Below are 23363 nucleotides of genomic sequence, written 5' to 3' on the forward strand. Positions count from 1 at the left end.
TGGTATGGTGTTGGTTGTTTTCTAGCAAACTCTGGGTTCTTCCAGGAACTGGTGCATGTATACTGGGAGAACATGATAAGATTAATTTATTTACTCATGAGGGTAACTTCATTCAAGTAATTATATGAACTAATTTTACACCAACAATGGATGAATTTTTGTAATAGAATTATTCATAATAATCAATCTAGTGTGAGCAGTTGAAGGTTAATGACCTTACTCAAGGGCCAGAATTGGTACGTTCTCATCAGATGTAATTTGATGTCATTTTTTAACCTCTTTGCTCCACCACCCCAATCTACTCAAATATGACAGAATGAAAAATCACATCCTTGTAAGCAAGGAGGAGTACAAAACCTTTTTTTTTCCTTCTTAAATAGAATGAATTAAATGTAAAGATCATGGGAAGACAGTAAGCATATCCAGAAAGATGTTGGATGAGATCAGGGTCAGGAACCAGAGATAATGGTGGTAGAATATGTATTAATGAATGGATTTAGGATCAAACAGAAAGAAGAATCCTTAAGGAAACAGGAACAGAAGCATTTAAACATTTTTCATGACTATTAGAAGGAAATTGAAATAAATCATTAACATCTTTGCCTACAATCAGACCCAGTAGATGGCAGTAAAACACCTTAAAACTGTGAAATCATCTCAATTCAATGAAGACATCAGATCTATCCAAATGATCTAATCCTCTCAATATGAACTCTTAATATACTCCATATACAGTAAGAGGTTTGTGCTTTCTTTTTAGCAAAGTTATTTCTAGAATCTTTGAGATAAAATAGGGGTTTGTTATTGGCCTGTAGTTGGACAACTGATGAGGTCAAGGTCGGGTTTCTTAATTAAGTGGTTGATAACTGCAGTTTAAAAGATTTAGGTACATAACCAATGCTAATAGAATAATGTATTATCTTCTTTTTCTTCTTTCGGCTGCCTCCATTAGGGGGCACAACATCGGATAATCCGTCTCCAAACCCCCCATGTTCTTTACATCTGTCTCTTTCACACCAACTACCTGCATGTCTTCCCTCACCACATCCTTAAACCTTCTTCCTTTTTTCCTCCTTCCTGGTGTCTCCATCCTCAGCATTCTCCTACTGATATACCCCATGTCCCTCCTCTGCACATGTCCAAACCATCTCAATCACACCTCCCTCACCTTGTCTCCAAAACGTCCTACATGCGCTGTCCCTCTTACAAACTCATTTCTAAACCTGTCCATCGTCATCACTCTCAATGAACATCTCAACATCTTTAGCTCTGCTACCTCCAGCTCCACCTCCTGTCTTTTACTCAATGCCACTGTCAATTTATTATAATCTGCATCAGGATTGGACTATTGGACTGTGTTTTTCCAGACCCTGCTTTCAAGTTGGGAGAAGAAGGGCCTCTCAGGTCGGCAAGACCTCACCTTCTCAAAGCCATCAAGAAAGCAAAACATCAGTATGCACAAAAAAAAATTAACAATCACTACTGTGATACTAAGGATACTAGAATCATGTGGCAGGACATCCAGAGCCTAAGTGACTACAAAATCACATCACAGTCAGTGCGCATCGGCAAAAAACACCAGGCACCATTAAACTGAACAGAGGGGCACCTCAAGGCTGTGTGCTCTGCCCACTGCTATTCAATCTGCTCACTCATGACTGCACATCAAAGTCGGTATCCAACCTCATTGTCAAGTTTCCTGATGACACAACAGTAGTGGGTCTCATCAGCATTGACAATGAAACACTATACAGAGAGAAGGTGAACTTGTGAACATGTGTCACATCAACAACCTGTTTCTTAATGTAGACAAAACAAAGGAGATCATTGTCGGCTTCAGGAAAGGAACGGGTCATCACCCTCCCCTGCTCATCATTGGCTCAGTAGTGGAGAGAGTTTCTTGGTGTACATATCTCTGATGACCTCACCTGGATTAATAAAACCAACTCCACTTTGGAGAAGCTGAGAGGATGATCAGGGTCTCCCTTCCCTCTATTCAGGACATCTTTAATAGACACTGCATACGTAGAGCCACTTCTATTGTGAAGCATCCCCCTCAACCCTTCCACAGACTGTTCAAGACCCTGCCCTCAGCCAGGAGGTTTCAAAGCATCAGGACCAACACTACAAGGTTCTGCAACAGCTTCTCCCCCCAAGCTGTCAGAGCCCTGAACACCCTGATGCTACCCATGACCTTGCTCCCACCTACTTAACTGTGCACTGGAGACATTAATGGTCACTACATGATCAATGTTTTATCTTTTACACCAGGAACAAGTTAGTATCTATGTGTTTCACAGGGCGCTCTGGCACCATCTACAGGTGTGGAGGTAAACTGACATATAAACCTATTCTATTGGTCAGTATCAGTGTCTGTGTGAGGGGGAGCTGTAAGTGGAATGGTTTACCAGATCTCATAAGAGTGAACAGTGAGTGAAAGGGTGAGAACAAGCCATAATGACTATCATTGCTCGCCCATTTCTCTTTTTATAGACATTCTGATGTGTTGTAATGAGTGTTTAATTTCCTGGGCAGTACAGTCACCAACCCACACAACAAGTTCAAATGCTCTCCAGTGTAGAAGTTTCTCAGGCAGTCTCCTCAGCATGTAAAGCTGCTTCTATTTTTCTTGATTTTTGTTCTGCGACCAGGATGAATCCTCGTCAAAGTGGTCATCCTGGAATCTTGATGCTGTTAGCTCTCTATTCACCTTGAAGCTTGCAGCAAAGAATCAGTGTAAGATCTATCTCAATGGTCATGTGGACAACAAAAAATTATAAGGTAGAAATGATTTACAGTGTGTTGTTTAAACATGTTTTAATAGTTTTCATGTTTTAAGTGCATGTGATTAAACACAACCGTGGGAAATTGTATATTTGAAGACATTGATCTTTATCATTTTTGGGGACAACCACAGTGAGCTTCTCGCTGAAGAAGTGGTGGTGTGTTCTTTTTTAGTCAAAGACGAAATGTTTTCTCAAACTGCCCTCCAACCCCTTCCACCACACCCCACATTCTCCCTCCTCCTCTGATTGGCTTATAACACCAGTGTGGAGATCATATCTATGATATTATTGTTCATTGTCTCCATCATCAGCAGCCATGTTCTGTCATTCTCTTCTGCTGGTTCTCCTGGGGCTCTCCTGCCTTCAGTCCTTAACCATGGCACAAAGTAAGATTTTTACTTTTGTGTTTTAAATATAGCAATATATATATTACCATGCTTGAAAATCAATCAATAAATATATATATATATATACTGTATAGCTATAATAGTATATTGACAATACGTAATCATTTTTTCAGTTTCTTTACAAAATTTTCACAAAACACTTGAAGATGCTTGATGTAGATCATTAAACATGCATCATGACTTTATTGTATCTTTACTTTGATATAAATGAGCAGATAATGAAATGCTCTGTCACAGATGCGAATGGAGCAGGATTGTGCTTTTTTGAGTTCCATAAAAAACCGATGCCTGCAGCGAACGTCGCCGATGTCACAAAAAAATGAGATTCAACTGCACACTTTCTGGAGTCAAATCACAGTTTTATCCTGATCTTTCTCTTCCTTCTTCTACAGTCTTACTACAAAAAATCAATTTCAAATGTGTGCAGACCCAGAGGTGGATTGGGTGAAGGAGATTATGAAAATCAAAAATGTAACATTGACCTAGACTCAGATGACAAAATCACCGTGTTTCTTCGTTCCTTTAGCTTAACATGTTGCTTAAAACAAATTCATGCCGTCCATAACTGTAAAAGCTTTTTTACAGCTATCAGATGTATCCTTGTAATTGCTCTGATTTATTAATATATTCTATGCATTAAATCACATTTAAAACTCATTGCCTCTTGTTTTGTGTCTCTGAATAATCTCTTCTTTGAATACCATTTCTCTGTTTGGTATGTTCTTGGTTGTTCTCTAAAATTCTGGGTTATTTGAGGAACTTGTGTAAATGCATACTGGTTGAATATGATAAGATAATTGTAATTGCTCATGGATTACGTTCACTCAAGTAATTATATAAAATATTTTTATTCCAACAATGGGTGAATACTAAAAAAATAATTACTAAAAGATCATTTTTCAATTTCTACCAATTTAGCTTACATAAGATATGCATGGCCTCTTTGAACATAATATTTTACATCATTTAGCAAATGTATTCATTGGTATGAGCAGATGAAGGTGGGTACATTGGTACCTTTTCATCAGATGTCCAAATTCTTAACCACTGTGCTTCAACCACCACAGGACGTCTGAAATATGACAGAGCAAAGAATCACACAACTGCTGAGATCTATCCAAACAATCTAATCATCTCAACGTTTACAAGAAATGTACTTTATATATATTTCTGTACATGATTTGGAGACACAACAATAATATTAGTGAAGTATCTGAAGTAGATCCATTTGTTTATGTTTAAATCCTGAGGTAAGTTAAAATGAAACTGTTCCTCTGAGCTGCTCGGTGCCCAGGTACTGACTAGATCCTGAAAATAAATACTCCCAGGTATTTGAGACCACCTGTTTTTTCAAATCAGCACAATTAGAGGTGCTGGTTGGAAGTCCTCCCAATTACCAACAGCCAATACATCACTCTTGGCCCAATTTACTTAATCAGATGAAATCATTTGAAACTCATCAACAATTTTCAAAATAAATCAAGCTGCTAATATCATTTTGTCCCTTTAACATTATCACATCATCTGCATAAACTGATATCTAAAGCTATAAACTCTTGGGGAATTCCCACACCGTCTATTTTTTCTAATTTGTTCAATTGCTAAAGAATATAACATTCCAGAGAGTGACTTTTGTCTAATAACTCTGTTAACTTTAAAAGAGGCGCTTAAACCACCATAGCCCATTTTCAATGTCCTGATATATCACTTCAGCTATTCCAACAAAGCCAGAAAGCATTGAGTGTGTTCCAAAGGTATTGATGTTCCACATTAATGAATGATTTTTCCTGGTCCACAGAGATTAGATGCAAATTAAGACAGAACAGTCCAGATACCTCTAAAATATCCCAAGCAATAATTCCATTCTAAAACATATTGCTAGTAGGCACACAGTAAGTCTGGTCAGCATGAATGACCTGCCCTCTCACCACCTTCAGTCTGTAGGCCAGGGTCCTAAAGAGGATTTTGAAGTCAGCACAAAGGTGACTTACAGGTTGCCAGTTCTTAATCTCTTGATGGTCGCCCTACTCCTTTTTTTGGTAGTAGGTCACTGCTCTCCTGCACCTCAGTTGCACCTCCACAATGCTCTCATTGAGAACTGGCAACGTTCTATAGAACTCAGTTGGAACCCCACTGATGCCAGGGGTCTTTCCATCCATCATGTCCTGTAGAACTTTATTAAGCTATTGTTTGCACAAGAGATATTTCAGCTCTGCCACTGAATTCTTCAGTACTCGTTTCAGGTCTTTATAAAAACTGACTTACAAAGTTTTTCCTCCCTACATTGACTTTTATGTAGTTTATTATAGAACCGTACATCCCGCTGTCTAATTTCAGACAGCTCTGTCAACTACATGTCTATCATCAGACCTGATAGAGTGAACTAAGCAGCTCTGGCCATTATTTCTTCCCAGACAATGAACAACTTGAAAGGGGCATCCATGTCTGCAAGAGAGCTCTGTAAACTTGGTCGATCTGGAGGTGCCATTGCCAACAACCGAAACGCTGGGGGCCACTGGGGGGGTCCTTTTTAAACACTAATTCACTGACCCATAAACTTTACTCTAACTCTCACCATGTGTCTTCACTAATTTCTAATAAGATAAAAAACAAAAAGAAAAAAAAGAGCAAAGACAGAGCTCACACACTGTAGGACTCTCACTCTCGGTTGAGCTTTTAACAGTCATGGAGATGATAGGCTCTTCCACTGTAAAGTCAGTATGCCAAAAGACATTGTTCTATGTACATTGGGAGCTGTGCTACTGTTGCTATTCTGACCGTGGGCATTAACATTAAGAACTTCAACAAAGGTCAGAATAGCACCAGTAGCACAGCTCCCAATGTACATAGGACAATGTCTTTTTGCACAGTTACTGCTCGCTCTCTGTACCTTGCAGCTTGCAGATTTGAAGCAGTGTGTGATCCATCTCATTGGTGTTGCTGACGTTTAGGTTATGACACTGTTGATGTTTTATACTAATGATGTATAATTAAAAAAATATTGGGTAGAAATGATTTAGATGACTTACAGTCAGTGTTGTTTTAACATAATTAAATCCAAATTTGTCTTTTTTTTAATTTATTTGCGCATGAGATTAAACACAGCTGTGAGAAAGTTTTTTTTTTAGATCTTTATCGTTTTTGCGGATAACCACAGTCAGCTTCTAGCTGAAGAAGTGGTGGTGGGGTAGAGGGATGGTTGTCCTTGCTTGCTCAAAGAAGAAATGTTTTCTCATCTTCAAACTACTCTCCTACCACACCACACCACACCACACCACACACTCTCTCTCCTCTTCTGATTGGCTATAACCCCAGTGTAGAGATCATATCTACATTATTATTGCATATTTAAGTGATAACACATTTTAACGATCATCATCTTCATCAGCAGCAGCCATGTTCTGCCGTTCTCTTCTGCTGGTTCTTCTGGGGCTCTCCTGCCTTCAGTCCTTCACCATGGCACAGAGTAAGATTTATTTGTGTATTTTAAATATAGTGATTAACCTTTTATCATAACTAAATTATAATTATGTGTGTTTGTGTGTTCACTGTAAACCGGGAGTCTGATTTATATTAGTGTTCATATTTATTACTTTCTGGGTTTTCAAAAAATGAAAACAATCACATTTTAAACCCAAGCATGAATTCAGATGTTCAGTGAAAATCAGTGGGTTTCCAACATAGTGCTGAGATGGACTATATAAACACTCTCTATTTCCTTTTTTTTTTTTGCTGAATAATTCCCACATAAAAAAAAAAATCTATGATAACATTTCATACAACATTAAAATACTGATATAATCATTATTACATATTATTATAGTTTGAGGTTTTATTTACAGAATTTGGAATTATACAGTCATATAATTTCAATTATATAGATCAATAATTAATATTGAAATAATTAACATTAGTGTATATTGAGCTATCTATCTATCTATCTATCTATCTATCTATCTATCTATCTATCTATCTATCTATCTATCTATCTATCTATCTATCTATCTATCTATCTATCTATCTAGATATAAATACATTTTCATATATGTAGTGGAACCTCGCATAACGAGCATAATTCATTCCAGAATCTTACTCTTAATGTTTCCCATATAAATTAATGTAAAATATAATCATACTTTCCATGGCAAAAATATGACTACATTTTTTTATATGTAACATTTATTCAAAGAAAATTACTTATAAATTGTTTAGGAGCGTAAATCATCTACATATTTTCTTCTATCGTGGAACGAACCAACCTGGAACATCGTCGAGAATACGTAACCGTTGATTGAACACAAGTTTGGAAAAATGCGTGATTACAAGCGACACTAACATGCTAGCAGAATGAGTGCTAAACACAGACTATTGTAGCACGGGTTCGGAATGTCCCAGTGCACAAGCGAGTGACTTGAAGAGAGGGGACGTCCCCTTTCCATGTCACTTGTTATGCGAAATGTCGCTTGTTAAGGTAGCTATATATACTTTTTTATTGTGCTTGTTATGCGAATTACTCCTTAAGCGAGTTTCCACTGTAAATATATTGCAATACAGTACACACTGTACTGTGCAAAAGTCAATTTGATTGTTTCTGCAGTAGATACCAGAAATGAATATAAAAAAAGAATAAAAAAAGAAAGAAATCTGAAAAAAAGACGCTTGATGTAGATAATTAAAACAGGCCTTATGATCAAGACCGAAGAATTTGTATAATGAATATGTTATTATTTATCAGTCTCTTGAGTAAAATATAAACAGAAAATTCCTGAAATATGTACACACTATCAAAAGCATGACAATTTTAGTTTTTATACCCCACAGATCACTTTCTGTTTGATGTAAATGCTGATGTGGATGATTAGAAAAATGCCCTATTACTTTAATGTAACTAATTTAAATAAATGAGAAGATAATTTAATATTTTGTAACAGATGCAAATGGAGCAGGATTGTGCTGTTTTGAGTTTCATAAAACCCCGGTGCCTCCAGCGAACGTCATCAATGTTGAACAAACGAGATTCGACTGTACACTTCCTGGAGTCATGTACGATTTCAAACTTCTGCTATTTTTAGATAATTCAAATCATGTGATTCACAGACCACAGTTCTGACCTTTGTCTTCCTTCTTCTACAGTCTTGAAACAAAAAAAGAACTTCGGATTTGTGCGGACCCTGAGGTGGACTGGGTGAAAGAGATCTTAAAAAAAAAATAAACAGTCAGCATAGACTCAGACAACACATTTAAAACGTCCCATAATGATTTAGATTAAGATGTTTTTTAAAGCAAATTGTTGTCATTTCTTACAGAACAACTTATATATTAAACATTCTCCTGTAACTGCACTGATTTATTGATGTCTTTTATGCAAATAAAAGCACATTTCTAACTCATGGGCTCTTGGTTTGCATCTCTGAATGATCTCTTCTTAGAACATTGATTTATGTTTGGTATGGTCTTGGTTGTTCTCTAGCAAACTCTGGGTTCTTCCAGGAACTGGTGCATGTATACTGGGAGAACATGATGAGATTGATTTAATTACTCTAAGATTACTACATTCAATTAATTATATAAACTAATTTTACACCAACAATGTATGAATTTATGTGATAGAATTATTCATAATAAACAACCTAGTGTGAGCAGTTGAAGGTTAATGACCTTACTCAAGGGCCAGAATTGGTACGTTCTCATCAGATGTAATCAAATCAAATCAAATCAAATCAAATCAAATCAAATTTTATTTGTCACATACACATACATACAGGGTACGACATGCAGTGAAATGCTTTTTACGACGGTCTGGCATGAGGGAATAGAATGGGGAGAAAAAAATAAAATACAAAATAAAATTATAAAATAAATAAAAAATAAATAAATAAAACAAAGAAAAAGGAGGCAGATAAATAAGCTATAGGAACTATATAAAATATAAGAATATATTTTATCAGATGTAATTTGATGTAATTTTTCAACCTCTTTGCTCCACCACCCCATGACTACTCAAATATGACAGAACGAAGAATCACATCCTGGTAAGCAAGGAGGAGTACAAAACCTTTTTTTTTCTTTTGAAATAAGAAGATTTAAATGTAGAGACCATGGGAAGACAGTAACAATATCCAGAAAGATGTTGAATGTGATCAGGGTCAGGAACCAGAGATAATGGTGGTAGAATATGTATTAATGAATGGATTTAGGATCAAACAGAGAGAAGAATCCTTAAAGAAACAGGAACAATAGCATTTAAAAATTTTTCATGACTATTAGAAGGAAATTGAAATACCTCAATAACATTTTTGCCCACAATCAAGCCCAGTAGATGGAGGTAAAACACTGTGAATTCATCTCAATTCAATGAAGACATCAGATCTATCCAAATGATCTAATCCTCTATCAGGGAACCACCAACCACACTTTCCCTCAGCACCCAGCACGCTCGCAGCACCTCGCCCACTTACTAACCACCTTCTTCTGTTTCCCATCATCTCTCCCCCTACTTAAAGCCTCTGTTCACACTCACTCTGTCAGAGATATGGGTGCAGGGCTAGGTAAGTGCTGGGTGAGTGGATGGGAGGACCCAAATGTAGGATGCACACAGGGTTATGGAGCGAAGAAACATTAGTGCAAAGGCAAAAACACTGTTTACCAGTACTGTTACTTCCTAACTGTTAAACCTTGTTTCCGTCCCTTGATTACCTTCTGTCAGAAGATCGTACCCAACTATACACTACCTCGATGGATCCACAAACCACTTCCATCTCGGATCCCATCAAGGAGCTCACCGCAGCTTTCCGGGAGGCTTTCGTAGCAACCGCCGCCAGCCGGATTTTGCAACCCACCTTCAGCAGCCCGATGGCTCTCCCGGCTTCATATTCCAGAGAAGCGGCAGAGTGCAATGACTTCCTTCTGCAAGTAAATCTCTATATTAAGATGCAACCTCACAAGTTCCCCTCCGATCGAGCCAAGGTGGTGTTTCTCACTTCCCCACTCACCGGGAGGACGTTGGCTTAGGCGAGGGCAATATGGAGAGCCAATAGCGCAATAAACATGTCCTACCCGCTATTCACAGTGGTATTCTGCACCGCCACTGGGGCCCTCACAACGGCGGATCAACTACTTAATCTGCGCCAAGGGACTTTTCCCCCCTGATGGATTACAGCCTCCGTTTCCGCACCTTAGCGGCCACCAGTGGCTGGAACGAAACCACGCTCCTCAGGGCTGACCGCCAAGGGTTAAACCCGGACATTAGATTGGCGATGGCAATATATGATGATGCACTGGGGTTGGAGGCTTTCATACAATGGTCCATCTGCAGCTCCCAGCAGCTGGCGGCCTGTCGATCTCCGGAGCCAGAACCTGCTCCTCCTCACACTGTCTCTTGCTCCGGAGTCTGAACCAATGCAGCCTGGCTGTCTAAACACTTCCCCAAGTGCTCATGGGATCCCTGTGACATCCTCGAGTGGAGGACCCAGTGCAAGTAGCAGTGCCTGTAGCACCTACACTGTCCACTCCCAAACCTGATCCCCTTGGCAGGCACAAGCTCATCAGGGGTGGAGATTCCCTTGGATTACAAATCTTTCGCGGAACAGGCAGCGACCCGCCTGCCCCCCCACCGCCCTTGGGATTGCACCATGGTTGTGGAGAAGAAGGGAGGGGGACTCTTGCCCTGCATTGACTATAGGAATATAACATTTACATCTCTGCTGAAAGGGAAGGCCAAGACTATGGTGTGGACCACAGAGGCCAAGGAGGCCTTTGAGGAGCTGAAGAGGAGGTTCTGTGTCGCCCCCTTCCTGCAGCACCTGGATCTCCAGCTCCCAATTGTAGTGGAGGTGGATGTTTACTCCACCGGCGGAGGGGCCGCCTAGTCCCAACAGTCGAGAACCCTATCACGGCTCCGGCCCTGTGCCTTCTTTTCAAGAAAGCTGTCTCCCGTAAAGCAGAAATACGACATCGGGAACCAGGAGCTCCTCCCCATTAAACTGCCGCTTGATGAGTGCCGGCACTGGATAGAGGGGGCAGCGCACACCTTCACGGTCATCACCGACCATAAAAACCTCCAGTACCTCTGAGAGGCCAAGTGTTTGAATCCCAGGCAGGCAAGATGGGCGCTGTTATTTACCCGGTTTCATTACACCATTACTTACCGTCTAGGCTCACAAAACGGCAAGGCGGATGCCTTGTCCCGGATTAATGCCGCTGACGAGCCTACAGACCCCCAACCGATCATTCCTCCCAAGCTCATCCTATGCCCCATCGCCTGGGAGTTGGAGGAGGAAATCCGCGCGGCCCAGGATGATCCTTCCCCAGCAGGGTGCCCAAAGGGAAGGACGTTCGTCCCAGGGGCATGCTGGCAGACCTTGTTCAAATCCTATCATGAAGCCCCCGGTTCTGGTCACCCGGGGAGAAGATGCACTCTCCTCTTGACCCAAGCACGCTACTGGTAGCCCGGAATGAGCAGGGACACCACCTGTCTGACACCGTTCCAGTGTGTGCTGGGTTTCACCCTCCGGTCGGACGATTCATCCCACGTTCCCGCAGTAGATTACTGGTTCTGGAAGAGTGTGCGAGTGTGGGAATCAGCACAAATGCAACACAAAACCTGAGACTCTGGCTCCCCTGAAAGAAACTCAGCCCTTGTTTCATTGGGCCGTTCCGGATCATTCGGCAGGTCAATGAGGTGGCTTATTGGCTAGACCTGCTCCCTAGGTACCGCATCCATCTAACCATTTACATGTCTCTCCTGAAACCCTTTACACCACATAACAGGTGGGGCAGGTCTAGGTCAGCACCTGCAAGTCTTCTCTCACCACATCCATAATCCTTCACCTTGGTTTTCCTCTTTTCTTCCTTCTTTGTGGCTCCATCCTCAGCATTCACCTACCGATATAACCCATGTCCCTCCTCTGCACAAGTCCAAACCATTGTAATGACACCTCTCTCACCTTGTCTCCAAATCGTCCTACATGCACTGTCCCTCTAACAAACTAATTTCTAATCCTGTCCATTGTCCCAATGAAAACCTTAACATCTTCAGCTCTGCTACCTCTAGCTCCACCTCCTGTCTTTTACTAAATGCACTGTCACTTTATTATAATCTGCATCAGGATTGGACTATTGGACTGTGTTTCCAGACCCTGTTTCAAGTTGGGAGAAGAAGGGCCTCTCAGGTCGGCAAGAGCTCACCTTCTCAAAGCCATCAAGAAAGCATCAGTATGCACAGAAAATTAACAATCACTACTGTGATACTAAGGATCCTAGAATCATGTGGCAGGACATCCAGAGCCTAACTGACTACAAAATCACATCACAGTCAGTACACATCAGCAGTAGAACATCAGGCACCATGAAACTGAACAGAGGGGCACCTCAAGGCTGTGTGCTCTGCCCACTGCTATTCAATCTGCTCACTCACGACTGCACGACAAAGTCGGTATCCAACCTCATCGTTTCCTGATGACACAACAGTAGTGGGTCTCACCAGCATTGACAATGAAACACTATACAGAGAGAAGGTGGAACAACTGGTGAACTTGTGTTACATCAACAACCTGTTTCTTAATGTAGACAAAACAAAGGAGATTGTTGTCAGCTTTAGGAAAGGAACGGGTCATCACCCTCCCCTGCTCATCATTGGCTCAGTAGTGGAGAGAGTTTCTTGGTGTACATATCTCTGAGGACCTCACCTGGATTAATAAAACCAACTCCACTGTGAAGCTGAGAGGATGATCAGGGTCTCCCTCCCCTCTATTCAGGACATCTTTAATAGACGCTGCATATGTAGAGCCACTTTTATTGTGAAGCATTGTGGTCATCCTGAAATCTTGATGCTGTTAGCTCTCTATTCACCTTGCAGCTTACAGCAAAGAATCAGTGTAAAATCTATCTCAATGGTCATGTGGACAACAAAAAATGATAAGGAAGAAATGATTTACATGAGTTACAGTGTGTTGTTTTAACAGGTTTTAAGGTTTAATGTTTTAAGTGCATGTGATTAAACACAGCCGTGGGAAATTGTATATTTGAAGACATTGATCGTTTTTGGGGACAACCACAGTGAGCTTCTCACTGAAGAAGTGGTGGTGTGTTCTTTTTTAGTCAAAGAGGAAATGTTTTCTCAAACTGCCCTCCAACCCCTTCCACCACACCCCACATTCTCCTTCCTCCTCTGATTGGCTTATAACACCAGTGTGGAGATCATATCTATGATATTATTGTTCATTTAAACAATAACACATCTAAATGATCATTGTCTCCATCATCAGCAGCCATGTTCTGTCGTTCTCTTCTGCTGGTTCTCCTGGGGCTCTCCTGCCTTCAGTCCTTAACCATGGCACAAAGTAAGATTTTTACTTGTGTATTTTAAATATAGCGATATATCTATTACCATGCTTAAAAATCAATAAATATATATATATACTGTATAGCTATAATAGTATATTGACAATACGTAATCATTTTTTCCGTTTCTTTACAAAACACTTGAAGATGCTTGATGTAGATAATTAAACATGCATCATGACTTTATTGTATCTTTACTTTGATATAAATGAGCAGATAATGAAATGCTCTGTCACAGATGCGAATGGAGAAGAATTGTGCTTTTTTGAGTTCCATAAAAAAATGATGCCTGCAGCAAAAGTCGCCACTGCCACAAAAACGAGATTCGACTGTACACTTTCTGGAGTCATGTACGATTTTAACCTTCTTCTATTTTTCACAATTTAAACCAGTTGATTTACAAATCACAGTTTTATCCTGATCTTTCTCTTCCTTCTTCTACAGTCTTACTACAAAAAATCAATTTCAAATGTGTGCAGACCCAGAGGTGGATTGGGTGAAGGAGATTATGAAAATCAAAAATGTAACATTGACCTAGACTCAGATGACAAAATCAACGTGTTTCTTCGTTCCTTTATCTTAACATGTTGCTTAAAACAAATTTATGCCGTCCATAACATTTTCATAAAAAAGCTTATATATATATATATATTTTTTTTTTTCAGATGTATCCTTGTAACTGCTCTGATTTATTAATATATTTTATGCATTAAATCACATTTATAACTCATTGCCTCTTGTTTTATGTCTCTAAATAATCTCTACTTTGAATACCGTTTCTCTGTTTGGTATGTTCTTGGTTGTTTTCTAACAAATTCTGGGTGTTTTCAGGAACTTGTGTAAATGCATACTGGTTGATATCTAAAGCTGTAAACTCTTGGGGAATTCCCACACCTTCTATTTTTTTCCAATTTGTTCACTTGCTAAAGAATATAACATTCCAGAGAGTGCACATCCTAGTCTAACTTTGTTAATCTTAAAAGAGGCGCTCAAACCACCATAGCCCATTTTCAATGTCCTGATGTATCACTTCAGCTATTCCAACAAAGCCAGAAAGCATTGAGTGTGTTCCAGAGGTACTGATGTTCCACATTAATGAATGCTTTATCCTGGTCCACAGAGATGAGACCCAAATTAAGGCTGAGCAGTCCAGATACCTCTAAAATATCCCAAACAATAATTCCATTCTAAGACATATTGCTAGTAGGCACACAGTAAGTCTGGTCAGCATGAATGACCTGCCCTTTCACCACCTTCAGTCTGTAGGCCAGGGTCCTAGAGATGATTTTTAAGGCAGCACAAAGGAGACTCACAGGTTGCCAGTTCTTAATCTCTTGAAGGTCATCCTACTCCTTTTTTTTTGGCAGTAGGCCACTGCTCTCCTGCACCTCAGTTGCACCTCCACAATGCTCTCATTGAGAACTGGCAAGAGATCTTCACCAAACACCCCCAGAAAAAAGTTCTATAGAACTCAGCTGGGACCCCACTAATGCCATGGTGCTTTTCATCCACCATGTCTTGTAGAACTTTATAAAGCTATTGTTTGCACATGAGATATTTCAGCTCTGCCACTGAATTCTTTAGTACTCGTTGCAGGTCTTTATAAAAACTGACTGACACATTTTTTTTTCTCCCTACATTGACTTTTATATAGTTTATTATAGAACCCTACATCCCGCTGTATAATTTTAGGCAGCTTTTTCAACTACATGTCTATCATCATACCTGGGAGAGTGAACTAAGCAGCTCTGGCCATTATTTCTTCACACACAATGAACAATTCGAAAGGGGCATCCATGTCTGCAAGAGAGCTCTGCAAACTTGGTCGATTTGAAGGCACCATTGCCGACCAACAAAACACTGGGGGACAGCGGTCCTCCTTTTAAAACACTAAATCACTGACCCATAAACTTTTCTCTAACTCTCACCATGTGTCTTCACTAATTTCTAATAAGTAAAAAAAAGAAAAAAAGAGCAAAGACAGAGCTCACACACTATAAGACTTTCACTCTTGGTTGAGCTTTTACAGTCATGGAGATGATAGGCTCTTCCGCTGTGAAGACTTCATCTACGGGACATAACCGTACACCAAAATTTTTGTCACATTTTGTCAAATTTACCGTTACTTTTAAAAATAAAGTAACTCCGTTACCGTTAGTGTATGGTGCGTTACCCGTTACTTTTTTAAATGAATGAATTTGGGCTGAAGTGTAGACTACAGCCTAACATGCTTACAGCAGCGTTGCATTGTAGGATTGGTGGATGAACCACTGTAAACACGAAGAAGACGCACTGTGGGCGTGTCTCCATTTATTCAGATCTGTGCGGCAGTAATGGCGAGTTGAGGCGAGAGCAAGACGAGTTTCTCAAAGTGGAAATATGCTCATTATAATAATAATAATAATAATAATAATAATAATAATAATAATAACTTTATTTTTAAATTTCGCCTTTAAAGTAGCTTCTCAAGGCGCTTTACATACAGGCAAACAAGAATACAACACACACAAAATAGAGCAAATAATACACACATACTTATAATTACACACAAAATCAAAATGTAAAAAAAAAAAGCAACCATAAAAAAATGAGTTTTTAAAAGGGATTTAAAAGTAATGAAGATCTGTGCGTCTCTGATGTGAGGAGGGAGTGAATTCCAAAGTCTTGGTGCATACGAAGAAAAAGCCCTATCCCCTACTGAACGCAGCAGTGTCTGTGGAACAACCAATAGTCCTGCTTGTGAAGAGCGTACGATACGCTTAGGTGTGTATACAGTTAAAAGTGCAGACAGATACTGTGGGGCAAGACCATACAGTGCCTTGTATGTAAGCATGAGAACTTTAAAATCTACTCGGAACCTGACCGGAAGCCAATGCAAGGACTTGAGAATTGGTCTAATGTGCTCATTTTGCCTGGCTCCAGTCAGGATCCTAGCAGCTGAATTTTGTACACATTGCAGTTTATTAAGTGTAGTGCATTGCAATAATCAATGCGGGAAAACACAAAAGTATCAATAAGCCTTTCAGTCACATAATGGGATAACATATGACGAAGTCTAGCGATATTTCTGAGATGAAAAAATTAGTTCTTTACAGTATACCGAATGTGAGGGTCAAAAGATAGACTTGAGTCAAAGATGACTCCTAGATTTTTTAATTTGGTTTGTACTTCCAGAACAGAGCCGCCTACGTTTAGGGATAATGAACCAGCTTTGCGAAGCTGGTGAGGGGTGCCAATAAGCAAGACCTCTGTCTTATCACTATTGAGGCACAAGAAGTTTTGAGACATCCATGTTTTTATCTCAGCAATACAGTGTGTTAAAAAAGAAAGGTCCAAATGTTGATTAGGCTTAGAGTGAATATAAATCTGAGTATCGTCCGCAAAAAAGTGTTAATTTAGCCCAAGTGTTCTTAAGAGCAATCCAAGCGGAAAGTGTATATATATATATATACACTTTCATACGTGATACTTCCCTAGTGAGCAGCTCGGTATCAATTTGTGAAAAGGTAGAGAAGGGTGTGCCAGAAAAACTAGGTGAACAAAATATGGATGATGAAACAGGTGCAGCATGAATAAGTTTGTAAACATTGTCAATTTTAGAACTGAAAAAATTAAGAAAATCGTTACACAGCTGATTTGAGACAGGTAAAGAAGTGCCAACATTAACTTTCAGAAGTCGGTTTATGGTGTTAAAAAGATGTTTAGGATTACTTTGATTGTTGTCAATGATCTGAGAAAAATATGCGGATCTCACAGACTCAATTTCAGCTTTGTATTCCCCCAGGGTGTCCTTCCAGGACTGATAAAATACATTCAGACCTGAGTCACGCCACTTGTGCTCCAGTTTACGGCAAGCTGTCTTCATAGAGCGCAGGTTATCATTGTACCAAGGGGCAGAACGAGCAAAAGAGACATAGCAAAATTTCAAGGGAGCAAAAAGGTCAAAATTAGAAGCCAGAGTAGTGTTCAGTTTTAGGATCTTATCTTCGAGAGGAACCAAATGAAGATCAATAAGAGAAGGAACAACAGAGCCAGCAAAATCTGCCGAATTAATTGATTTCCATTTACGGAAATTAACAGTGTGTAAAAGTGAAGTACGAGGAAAATGCAGTTCCAATTTAAAGAAGATTGCCAGGTGATCAGAAAGTCCAATGTCTGTAAGAAACTGCTGAGACACAATTGCATTGTTTGCAATCACAAGGTCTAAAGTGTGCCCTTTGTTGTGAGTTGGGCCACTTATAAACTGTTTAAGATTAAAACAATCCAGCAGGCATAGAAAATCCTTTGTCAACAAACAGTCATTAGCATCAATGTGTATATTAAAATCCCCTAAGATGAGGATGCTCTTAAATTTAAAACACAGCAATGACAAGAAGTCAGCAAATTCAGACATAAAAGAATCGTTAGCCTTAGGTGGTCGATAAACAGTAGTGATGGTGATTGCCATCGGAGCAGAAATACTTAACACAAGGCATTCAAAAGAAGAGAACTGTGGAATACACACAGAGCTAATGTTAAATTGCTGATTGTGAACCACAATTATTCCCCCACCTCGACCAGTAAGTCGCGGTAGATCAAACAGTCCGTACCCCTCAGGAGTAAGCTGATTAAAGATTAACCATCATTTTGTTTATGCCATGTTTCTGTTAAGAACAACAAGTCAAGTTTTTGATCTGCGATGATGTCCGATAAAAGCAGGGCTTTGTTGTTTACTGAGCGTGCATTAAACAGCGCAGCATTGATGGGGCTCTGCGATACGACTGAAGGTAACTCCAATCGAACGAATGAAGATACATTTTTGAGGGCCACACCAGATTGCTGATATGCTCTTTTAGACCGACACCGGCTCATAGGCACGCAGATGTTGTAAGAAAGGCAGTAGCTGCGTCCAGATCTCCGATGTATGTACCGTCTTTGCCTCAACAGGCCAGCATTACAACATAGATCATAAGCATCTTTGTGTAACCTGTAGTTCTGTTTTAAGTTGAGCAACTGATGTGCGGTGTACCTTAAAACCATAATCCGTGTGGCTAGAACCGCAACAGATCCACAACAGCAACAGGATAGACTCCTTCGATGTAGCTCCAGGGACCACCAGAGAATCCAGACAGGTAAGAGCAATAATCCAGGGAGAGTGAAGAAGACCCGCGACATTACTAAAATACGTTTTAAAATCATTTATATAATTCATGTTGCTGACATTTAGGTTATTAGACTGTTGATGTTTTATATCAATTAAAAACAATATAATGTAGAAATGATTTACATGAGTTACAGTCAGTGTTGTTTTAACATCATTAGATTAGAATTTTTCTTTGTTTTTTATTTGCGCATGAGATTAAACACAGCCGTGAGAAAGGTTTTTTTTAGATCTTTATCATTTTTGTGGACAACCACAATCAGCTTCTAGCTAAAGAAGTGATGGTGTTGTGATGGTGGGGCGGGGGTGTTTGTCCTTACTTACTCAAAGAGGAACTATTTTCTTATCTTCAAACTACCCTTCTACCCCCCACCACACCACACACTCTCTCTCCTCTTCTGATTGGCTATAACCCCAGCGTGGAGATCATATCTATTATTATTGTATATTTAAACGATAACACATTTTAACGATCATCATCTTCATCAGCAGCAGCCATGTTCTGCCGTTCTCTTCTGCTGGTTCTTCTGGGGCTCTCCTGCCTTCAGTCCTTCACCATGGCACTGAGTAAGTATAAGTAAATATAGCAATTAACCTTTTATAATAACTAAATTATAATTATATGTGTGTTTGTGTGTTCACTGTAAACCGGGAGTCTGCTTTATATTAGTGTACATATTTATTACTTTCTGGGTTTTCAAAAAAAATCACATTTTGAACCCAAGCATGAATTCAGATGTTCAGTGAAAATCAGCGTTTTTCCAACATAGTGCTGAGATGGACTATATAAACACACAAAAAAATGTTTTTGCTGAATAAATCTCGCGTAAAAAAAAAAAAAAGTTCTATGATAACATTTAAAGAATAAAAATACTGATGTAATCATTATTAAATATTATTATAGTTTGAAGTTTTATTTATAGAATTTGGAATTATACAGTCATATAATTAAAATGATATAGATCAATAATTAATATTTAAACAATTGTAAACTTTAGTGTATATTGAGCCGAAGAATTAGGATATTTAATCAATTCTTCTGTTTATATATATATATATATAAACTGAAACAGACTTACCGCATGCTCACCATATTTTATAAGGTACTATTACAGGTTATCAGAATCCATTTCCTCCCTCTATTTCACATGCAATGACTTGAATGTTCTCCATATTTACTGTAGTGATGCCGAACCCTCTCTGTATTATATCCTGAAAAATATTTGGGTCTCATGTCAACAGGCACAAACTTACAGCAGGATTTTTGATTTATCACATTATATTACACTATACAACAGTATTAAATGGAATGTATGTTTTACATCTGTGTTTAAAATTAAGGGTTAAATTCATGAGACACTTGCGGACACTTTAATATAACCAGATTTAAATAATCAGACTGGTGTGTTAGACATAATCAACCATATAACAGGTCATAATTTTTTTTATTGCTTTGTGGAGAACATTAAAGTCACAAGTGAGTGACATGAAGAGGGGACGTCCCCTTTCCGCGACACTCGTTATGCGAAATGTCACTCGTTAAGGGAGCAATTTCTTTTACAATTTCTTTTGCTTGTTATGCGAATTACTCGTTAGGCGATGTTACACTGTAAATATATATATATATATATATACACTGCAATACAGTACACACAGTATGTCAATTAGATTGTTTTTGCAATAGGGTTAAAAAAAAAAGAAAAGAAAGAAATCTGAAAAAAAAGAGATACTTGATGTAGATAATTAAAAAATTAATATAACTTTGGTATTTATTCTGAAATAAATGAGTAGATAATGAAATATTTTGTTACAGATGCCAATGGAGCAGATCAGTGCTGTTTTGAGTTTCATAAATCCCTGGTGCCTGCAGCGAACATCGTCAACATTAAAGAAACGAGATTCGACTGCACACTTCCTGGATTCATGTACGATTTTTACCTGCTGCTTTTTTTAGATGATTTAAATCAGTTGATTCACAGATCACAGCTCTGATCGTTATCTTCTTTCCCCTTCAGTCTTACAACAAAAAAAGGGTTCCAGATTTGTGCGGACCCTGAGGTGGACTGGGTGAAGCAGATCATCAAAATTAAAACAACAGCTTCGTCTCAAGCATGAGATTCTAATTAGATTAAAATGCTGTTTAAAGCAAATTGATGTCTTGCCTAACAGGAAAAGCTTTTTTATATATCAGACCTGCACCTGTAACTGCACTGATTATTCATATTTTCTATGCAAATTAAAGTACATTTATAGCTCACAGACTCCTGGTTTGTTTCTCTGAATAATGTCTTTTTAGAAAACTAATAAAGAAGACAACAAAAATGTTTAATATTTCCTTCTACAATGGAATGATCTAAATGTAATGATCATGAAAAAAACAGGAAAATATTTAGAAAGAGTTTGGATGTGTTCAGTATCAGGAATCAGAGGAGATGGTGGTGGAATGTATAATAAAACATGGATTTAGTATCACACAGAGAGAAGAAGCATCAGAGAAACAGGAACTGAAGCATTTCTAACAGTTTTCATGAACATTATGTGACCAGTTGAATGTCTTTAAAATGAAGACAAATAGACATGCATAAATAATGGGTGCATTTTAAATCCGAAGGCACGCCCCCTGCTGTGGAGTTGCGCTTTGACATTGAGCGCACCTGTGCCACGTGATTGTGTCCGCGTGTTTGTGGCTTTATAAAAAGCACAGTTGAGTGGGGCGCTTTGAGTCCTTTCCTATCTGTAGGCTGGGTGGCTAGAAAAGGGCTTTTTTTTATTTATTTTTTATTTATTTATTTATTTTTTTTAAGGTGCGGCCAAAGAGCGCAAGCTGCTGTTTCGTATATGCTTTTACACACTGTTTCATAAACCCGAATCAGCTTGTTAGTTTACAGGTTGGACCAAGCGGACGTCGCAGCTGTAAACCGCTGGATTACTGAGTGTTTTAAAAGCTTATTCTATGAAACGGTTCTGTGCTATGTTTCAGTAAGGACTTGGATATTGATCTCTTGTGCAGGTGTATTAAATTAACAGGCTCGGTATTTTTGCTCTGTGAGCCGCTTGGACGCTTTTTAAATGTTAATCGGGAGTTAATTGTTTTTCTCTTTTTAACGTGTGTATAAGTGTAAGTACCATTTACATAACTCTTTCCACATGTAACTATCTGAGCTGTGATTTGAGACTTAAACAGACGGGGGGGATTGTTTGTGTGTGTTTGGTTTATTCTTGGTAAGAATTCTGCACTGATTTGTTGTGTGCTCTGTCTCTTCTGTTACAGAGAGGATGTAATCTAGTCTCTCCGATTGTGGGTAAATAACTGGTAAGCTGTAAATAGCATTTAAAAATATTTTTAAGTATTTTTTTGTTTAATAAATTTGTACTATTTTTGGAAAGTCACGTCTGTCTTTAATCCCATCTGCACCAGCAGGGCCCTTCATTTTGTAACTTTATTTTTTTTTTTTGGTTTAATTATTCTTTTGGGTTTAATCTATTTTCCTGGGTGAATAAATAACCCAGGTGGAGTAGTCGGTTCCTTTTTATTTTTAATACCTTTTTAACCAAGGGTTACAATTAGAAGAAATTTGGAAAAAAAAAAATTCACATCTTTGTGCACAATCAGGTCCAGTAGATGTTGGGAAAACACCTTAAAACTGTGACATCATCTACCCACAATGTAGACATCTGTGATCTATCCAAAAGATCCAATCATCTCAACATGTACTCTAAATACACTAAGTATCTGAGGTGGTTAAATGTTTACAGTCTGATAAAAGTTTAAGTAAAACTGGTTCTCTGAGTAGCTCAGTGTCGGCTACCAGGTCCTGACTGGATGTCAACTTCATATCTAACAGTTGTTACGTCGCAGTCTAGGGTTGGGGCGTACAGCATGATTGAAGGCACGGGGTGTGTGTGTGTGTGTGTGTCAGTCAGTCAGTCAGTCAGTCTCTCTCTCTCTCTCTCTCTCTCTCTCTCTCTCTCTCTCTCGAAAAAAGACCACCTTCACACCATTTTAGAGTTCATCCATGCGTTGTGTTTTACTGAGGGTAAAATAAAAAGACACGCAGGTTGCATAGTTACACAGCTCATCCGGTCACAAAACTGTTAAATAATACAATTAAGGGAAACAAAATGAGTACACAAAAATAAAAAAGGGATAACACAAATTACACACACGTACAGCACGCCCGCACACATGTGGAACACGTGTGAAACACCTGCTACTTAATTATGAAATAAAAAAAAACTCAACTACTCCAAGTTGTCAAAAAACACTTTAGTGAAATCATATCGTTTGTAAAATAAATAAAAAGTTTATTAACAGCATGTGTATGAATATTACCGGAGAGGACATTTGTTGCTTACCGTTTACCTCAACAGTTCAGGTGGAACTGAGAGAAAATGGCCGATGCAACTTGCGTTTTATTCTTTTCTTACTTCACCTATAGGTGTCGCTAATTCCCCTCTTCTCAGGTATAATAAAGACAAATGAATTACACAGAATATATATATATATATATATATATATATATATATATATATATATATATATATATATATATATATATATATATACACTGTATAATGAACTATTTCACAGTAAAAAAAAAAAGTATTTTGGCACCATTCAAAATAAATCCATTTTCTTTGTTACATATGGAAGTGTATTTGGTAAAAGTGTGATGGAGGAATCGAAAC

The 23363-nt window shown here is 38.7% G+C and overlaps 2 long non-coding RNA genes across 2 annotated transcripts; one reads left to right on the plus strand and one right to left on the minus strand.

The window, feature by feature from the left end:
• Positions 1-13011: 13011 nt before the first annotated feature.
• LOC310725946 lies at positions 13012-14146 on the plus strand. Its single transcript, XR_014533582.1, has 3 exons — positions 13012-13533; positions 13773-13884; positions 13979-14146. It is a non-coding gene; the product is annotated as an uncharacterized lncRNA (long non-coding RNA).
• Positions 14147-22675: 8529 nt separating this feature from the next.
• Positions 22676-23133, minus strand: LOC310725944. Its single transcript, XR_014533580.1, has 2 exons — positions 23031-23133; positions 22676-22766 (listed from the first exon to the last, which is right to left on the minus strand). It is a non-coding gene; the product is annotated as an uncharacterized lncRNA (long non-coding RNA).
• Between the last annotated feature and the right edge of the window lie 230 nt (positions 23134-23363).

This window comes from Silurus aristotelis (assembly GCF_946808225.1).
Source record: "Silurus aristotelis genome assembly, chromosome: 5".
Classification (NCBI taxonomy): Eukaryota; Metazoa; Chordata; class Actinopteri; order Siluriformes; family Siluridae; genus Silurus; species Silurus aristotelis.